The sequence below is a fragment of the Portunus trituberculatus genome, chromosome 48 (genome assembly GCF_017591435.1).
Source record: "Portunus trituberculatus isolate SZX2019 chromosome 48, ASM1759143v1, whole genome shotgun sequence".
In the NCBI taxonomy this organism is placed as follows: Eukaryota; Metazoa; Arthropoda; class Malacostraca; order Decapoda; family Portunidae; genus Portunus; species Portunus trituberculatus.
Window position 1 is genome coordinate 25,889,919 of NC_059302.1, and position 7,500 is coordinate 25,897,418.

Here is a 7,500-nt window from a genome sequence, read left to right on the forward strand (position 1 = left end):
TTTTCACTTTTTTTTTTACATTTGGCGAGTAAAGTAAAACAGAAATGGCGATATTCCAGCAGCCAGCCCGTGTTGAATTCATATTTCACCATGACAGCAGCTTTCACATAAAACGACAACTAGGTAGACTAATTCTCAAATATATAATAATGTACGTACGGGTAACAGAACAGTAATAGTGATAATCTAATTGAGGAACGTGAACAAAAAAACAAAAAGGTGAGAGATTGATAGACAGACAGGCAGACAGAGAAATGTATTATAAAACAGGAGAAACGGACAACTCGTGAATGAATATGAATGTAATTGGAATGAAAATGAAATAGAAGAGAGGAAAAAGACAAAAATATACAGATAGAAAAGTAAAGAAATTCCTGGTTACTTAAAATAGAAACAGATAAAGAGGGAAAACAACAGGAAAATAAAAAATAATGAAACAAACATACCCACAACAAAAAAATTGCAGATATAAACAAACAGGCAAAAACGAAATAATAATAAAATGACAAATAAATAAATGAATAAACAAATGTATGAAACTAAATGCAAAAGTGCGATAACATGCTGTAATGTGCCAATAAACAATAAAAACGCACCAATAAAACTTAAAGAATAATATCATAACAACAACTAACACAGGACAGTGGGACGAAAAATGGCTAAAATCACCAATAATCCCCCAAAAAAACATCAATAACACGCACACCCACAAACACAAACACACACACACACACACACACACACACACACACACACACACACACACACACACACACACACTAAGGTAATAATGAGTTGCTTGTCAAATTGCACCTCTCTAAAGCCTTCTACTGCACACACACGCGCGCACACACACACACACACACACACACACACACACACACACACACACACACACACACTATCATTAAGTAAAGGCGCCAGACAACACAGCGGGGCGTAAGGCAACATTAGCAGACAGCAGCGGGCTTCGTTCCGTATTCAACCGCACTTCTAACTAAAACCTTTCCTTGTAACCGATCGAGAGTAAATAAAGATGAAATGCCACCTCGCGGAACACAAATGTCAGAAATAAAAGCGTTTCGAGCAGACTAACACCGCATGTCGATAAGAAAGTAAAGGAACATGAAAATAAAGGAAATGGTGATGAAAAAAAAAGAAAAAGGACGAAGAAGGAAAAGACAGGTGAGATGTTGTGAATCTTTTCTTCTTGTTTCTGTATATTTTTTTTTTTTTGCTTTATTTTCGTTTTGTTTCATTTTACGTGTTGAGTTAATTGTATGAGACTTGACCTATAAAAAAAAAAAGGCTTTGTTTGTACGAGTGTAGTGACAGGAAAAGAAAAGGAAAGCGTACGAAATTTAATTCAATAAAAATAGATGAAAAAAGATAGAGCAAAATAAAAAAAAAATAGTGGTGAAAGAAGAATAAAAGGACAGGTGAAATGGTGAAGTGTTGTGGATCCTTCCTTACCTGGGCGTCTGTTTTGTATTTACTTTCTTTTCTTCTCTCTCTAACTAAATAAAGATAAAAATGATAAAGATAAAGCAAAGTGAGAAAAAAAAATAGTGATAAAAAAAAAGAATAAAGGAACAGGTGAGATGACGTGAATCCTTCCTTACCTGGGACTCTGTTTTTTGTCCCTTAATTAACTTTATTTTCTCCTTTATTTCTTCCATTTTGCGTGTTGAATTAATTGTATGCGGCGTGACTTATAAAAAAAAATGGCTTTGTTTGCACGAGTGTAGTGACAGAAAAAAAAAAAACGTAGAAATTCCAATTAAATAAGGATAAACAGATGAAAAAAGATGTATAAATAGATTTCCACCACATGAGGAATGGAACAACTAGGATTTATTTATCTATTCATCTATCAATTCGTTCATTCTTTCATTTCTTTTCCAGTTTCATGTTGCAAAATGAGGTGAAATTCAAGGCTCTGACAAGAATACAAAGTGAAATGCAAATAAACAGGAGCTAACGTAAATACAAAGACAAATCGAGAAAGTAAAACATTTCTGAATACGTCATGAAACACAAAAATAGAGAGAGAGAGAGAGAGAGAGAGAGAGAGAGAGAGAGAGAGAGAGAGAGAGAGAGAGAGAGAGAGAGAGAGAGAGAGAGAGAGAGAGAGAGAGAGAGAGAGAGAGAGAGAGAGAGAGAGAGAGAGAGAGAGAGAGAGAGAGAGAGAGAGAGAAGCTTTACTGAGAATCTAACATACAGAACAGTTACGCTTCGTTCAGGATAAGACTATTGAAGTATACAGATAAGGATCGTTTAAATAAGAAATACCTAAAAGAAAAAAAGGGACTAAACGTTTTCTAAAAGCCTCGGAAAAGTTAATAATGAAAAAAACCAAGAAAATAACAGTAAATATTAATAAGTAAATAAGAAAATAATTAAAATAAAAAGATTAAATTTTCTGATGCCCTTGGAAAAAGTTAACAATGAAAACAAAATAAGAGGAGTAAATAATAATAAGTAAATAAAAAATAACCTGACTGAAATAAGATAACGAAGTAAGAGAGATTAATGAAAACGTCACCCCAACAAATAAAGGATTAAACTTTACTCACTCCCGCCCCTGACAAAAAAAAAGAAACTAATGAAGAAGGAGGAGGAGGAGGAGGAGGAGGAGGAGGAGAAGGGTTAATAAAAAGAAACTAAGAAAAGTAATAAAATAAGATAAAAAAAAAAAAACTCAAATAAAACGAACAGAAAAAGATAAAAAGATTCAAAAAGCCTCTGATAAAAATGATAAAAAAAAAACAAGAAATCTAAACAAAAACAGGAATGAAAAAGAAAACCGACTAGGTTGACGAGTAGCTATCAATCACCTACCAACTTGCGGAACTCAGCACTAACTTACGAAAACCACTAACCAGAGAAACAAGAGATGACATTTCACGATTTCTACATTGAAAAAAAAAAATACCCACAAAAACTTAAAAGAACACTAGAATTTCGGAAAACCTTAAATTCTAGCACAGTTCCTCCTCCTCCTCCTCCTCCTCCTCCTCCTCCTCCTCCTCCTCCTCCTCCTCCTCCTCCTCCTCCTCCTCCTCCTCTATTCTTTCTTCTTCTGCAGGCAATAAATAAAGATCGAGAATGTAGTCTCTCAGTGCGAAACTTTCCTCCTTACAATCTTTCCTCCACCATTACGTGAAAGTGTGACGTCTGCTTACCTGTCTAAACACTCTCTCTCTCTCTCTCTCTCTCTCTCTCTCTCTCTCTCTCTCTCTCTCTCTCTCTCTCTCTCTCTCTCTCTCTCACCTGCTATGTCACCTAATTACCGGGCCCGTCAGGTAAGCTACAAGTGTAAAATATCCAATCAAGAGGCGCGAAGGAGAGAAGTCGGAACTCTTCGTTTTCTGTTGAGTGGGATGAAGCTTCTCCCATTTTCCTTAAGCGAACTATTGAGGGGAGACTTCACCTTCTCGCAGCCTCCGCCATTCTCGCTGCCGTAAAAGTTTGTGTGGTAATCTCGCGTGTGTTTTCTCTCACCGTCCACCCTCATTCTCCAAGCCCATAAAATTTCTCCCTTGACCTGACTCTGTGCTCCTTTATCTCTCCTCTCTCCCTCTCCTGCTCCTCCTCTCCCTCGAAACACCTACTCATTTTCTCTCTCTCTCTCTCTCTCTCTCTCTCTCTCTCTCTCTCTCTTTTTATTTCAGTTACTCCGTCACTCGTTCGTTTTCTAATCTTTGTCTCGTATCATTTATTCTCTCTCTCTCTCTCTCTGTCTCTCTCTCTCTCTCTCTCGTACATCAGCAATCTCACCTTAACCAAACAGCCCTTCCCTATCTGTCTTTTTTCCCGCTTTATATTGCCACTCCCTTCATTCACTTCCCTATTTCAATTCTTCTGTTTGTTTTATTTCTTCAATTTCGGTTTTTACTGCTGGAACTATTTTGTGATTTTCGGTTCCCATTCTGACTGCACTGGATGGTGAATATTAGCGAGAAGGCGTTATGAAGTGTTTGTTTAGTGAATGCAGTGTAGGAGAGAAGATTAGTGAATGCAGCGTTGGAGAGAAGCAAGTTACTGTGATGAAAATTATTGTGAATGAAAATGGAAGGAACTTGTGAGTGGGGAAGAGAAGTGAATTAAGTTACTATGAATGACAGTATAGTTATGGTAATTGCCAAGCCTGTATAACGTGTGGGAGTAAAGGAAGTTAGTGCAGTCTATCCACCACCAAACACACAAATAGCGGCAGTAGTAACAGAACAGTCACAGCACCAACAGAAGGGGCCGTAGTAATAGTAATGGTAGCAGTAGAAACAACAGTAACGGCAGGCGCACTAGGAGAATAACAATAGAAATCGCGTTACAAACAGAAACACCAACACTATCAACACCATCACCACCACCTACCATCATTACTACTACAACCACCACTACAACCATCACTACCACCACCACCACCACCATAACTACTACTACCTTCCCTTGCCAACAACCAACACCTCGCATCCCGCCGCCATTAAAACGCCGCCGTATTTCATCATCACAATAAATAAAGAAGTGAAACTATCAAGAAATATTTGGCCCGAACGAACGCAGAGGAAGTCTAGTCTCTCTCTCTCTCTCTCTCTCTCTCTCTCTCTCTCTCTCTCTCTCTCTCTCATCCCCGCTGGGACTCCCTCTACGCCGCCTGTCTTGATAAGAACATCAAACTTGCATGTGGACTGACTCACCAGTTTTCATCTCGCTGGCCCGGCGACGTCTGAGCCTCGCCTGGGGACGCAGACCGAGGGAAAGAAAATTAGAGCGGGATGGAAAGTAATAAAAGCACGAGTTGCACAAAACACGAATATTTTTAAGAACAAGACAACACGGTGAGCATTTACGATTCCATGGCGGTACCTGATACGATTAACGGGGCAGAAAAATAGAAGGCAATAAATGATGAAAAAGTAGCGACAGCAAAAGTAACAATAGCGTAATTTCTGTAAAAGATTAGCATGTTATTTTTGGGGACATGAGAATAGGGAGCGAATTTACGTTTTCATGGCGCTGCCTGATGCTATTACTGGGAAAGGAAAAATGGAAGGTAATAAATGGTGATAAAAAAAAGTAAGAATAACACTATTTCTACAAAAAGAAAGATGTATACATATACATATTTTTTTTTCCCCCAAGAGCAAGACAGCAGCATGAACACTCACTATTTCACAGCAGTACATCAAACTGTGAATGCAAGGGGAAACTATAACGTAAAGGAAGACAACACGAAAAAAAAAAAAAAACTCATATAATTTCTAGAAAACACGAACATTTTTTCAACCCAAATAAATGCTCAAGATAATTTTACTCCTCAAAAACTATTAATGAGGAAGAAAGAAAGATAAAAAATTGAGGGAAAAAAACAGTACAATACTTACAAGAGATTAAATATTAAAATCAAACAAAAACATGAAGCCTTCCTTCTTTCCTGGCTACACTTGGAATAATTGATGTGATGGCTGCTGGAAATGCTTTAGTGGGCAAGCTTAGAGAGAGAGAGAGAGAGAGAGAGAGAGAGAGAGAGAGAGAGAGAGAGAGAGAGAGAGAGAGAGAGAGAGAGAGAGAGAGAGAGAGAGAGAGAGAGAGAGAGAGAGAGAGACAGACAGACAGAAGGAAATAAATAAAGAAAGAAAGAAAAACAGACAGACAGACAGACAGACAGACAGAAGAAAGAAAGAAAGAAGGAAAGAAAAACAGACATACAGACAAACAGACAGAAAAAGTATAAATAATAATAAAGAAAATAAGATCCAAAAATTACGAATATTTCTAGTAGGAAAATACTGGTACTGGCTTTTATTATTTTGCGGCACCACAAGGAATTATTAATGGGAAGAACGAGCACTCATGCCGCCCACTCCTCCAGGACGCCAGGCAGGAGGGAGAGATGGGGAGGGAAGGGGAGGAAAGGGTGGGGAGGGATACGCGAAGGCGGCGACCAGAACGAAAATAACAACTTAGCACTGTTGTGGCGTCACTGGCGGCTCCCTTACCTGGCCCCGCTGGCGCTAATGGTCCTCAACAGGTGAATCAAAGGGGGAGATCAAAAGAAGTCTTGAAGGAAACGGAAGGTTGACACAATTTGCTGGACTCTTTCATCGAACGAAATCAAACCTAACCTAATTTAACCTGACCTAACGAAACTTGACCTAACTAAACCTAACCTAAAACTAACCTAATCTCATCAAACCTAAACAAACCGAACCAAATAAGAAATCAAACCTAACCTAATTAAACCTAATCTAACCCAAACTAACCCAACTTAAACTTACCTAAATTAACCTTAACCTCAACATTAACCTAACCAAACCCATTCTAACCCAATCTAACCTTAATTAACCATAACGTAACCAAAACTTAACGAAATCTAATCTAATCTAATCTAACCTAACCTAACCAAAACGTGACCTAACTTAACTTAATTTACCTGCCTACTTCAACTTTACCCTAACCAAACCCAATCTAACCCAACCTAACTTTAATTAACCTAACCTAACCTAACCTAACCTTAACTAACCATAACCTAAACTAACGTAACCATAATTTAACGAAACCTAATCTAACCTTACCTAACCTAACCTGGCTAAAACGTGACCTAACCTAACTTAACTTAACTTAATCTACCTACCTACCTCCGTACGTCTATATACTTATGACCTTATCTGACTTAAGAGGGAAGTTTTAAGACATTTATCCCGGTCTTTTGGGTAACTCTTCCCCCCACCACGGCCTTTTTCGGAAACTGGAAATTTAATTTATTGTTTAATTTACTATGTTGCCCTTAGCCACTTTTCTCCTCTTAAATTAAAAAAACTAACCTTACTTTACCTAACCTAACTTAACCTTACACGTACTTCCATAACACAACACTAAGGAAACCAAACAGTGTTGCATCTGAAGATAAATACAGTGCCACAAAAATATAGGAGGAAAAATGCGTACCAAAATGTTTTCTGTTAAGCACATTACTTGGTCTCAGTCTGCGCACCATTCCCTAAGTCTCTCCTAGGAACGAAAAGATCAAAAAAGGAGTAAAGTTTCCACTCTACTCCACAGAAAATGCTGCACACATCACCATCCCTCGATGAAAAAATAAATCAAAGAGTACCAACGTTGAGAAGCTTTAAGGATTCTTCCCGATCCTTCCCCCTCCCTACCCACCACTTCCTCTTACCTGTCCGTCCACCTGCGCACACACACACACACACATATACGCGCGCGAGCACACACACACACACACACACACACACACACACACACACACACACACACACACTGAGAAGGACAGAAAGGGTAAATGGAAGCAAACCTACAAATCTACAAACCTACACACACACACACACACACACACACACACACACACACACACACACACACACACACACACACACACACACACACACACACACACACTTTCCGCGTCGGTCGGAGCGGGACGGGACAAAAATAATGTTTATATATGTAAAAATGTTCCAGTGAGTAAGATGAGGG

At 38.6% G+C, this 7,500-nt stretch overlaps 2 protein-coding genes across 9 annotated transcripts in view; one reads left to right on the top strand and one right to left on the bottom strand.

Moving 5' to 3' along the window:
* Positions 1 to 7,500, bottom strand: part of LOC123498878 — a 125,108-nt gene that overhangs the window by 104,087 nt on the left and 13,521 nt on the right. For 2 of the 8 annotated variants that reach the window (XR_006672828.1, XR_006672821.1), the window contains exon 2: positions 4,701 to 4,740. The exons of the other annotated variants lie outside the window; for them this stretch is intronic. The gene's annotated coding sequence lies outside the window, so the exon portion shown is untranslated. The remainder of the gene's footprint in view (positions 1 to 4,700; positions 4,741 to 7,500) is intronic. 8 annotated transcript variants of the gene reach the window in all.
* Positions 1 to 7,500, top strand: part of LOC123498877 (carbonic anhydrase-related protein 10-like) — a 165,549-nt gene that overhangs the window by 79,719 nt on the left and 78,330 nt on the right. The window lies entirely within an intron of this gene.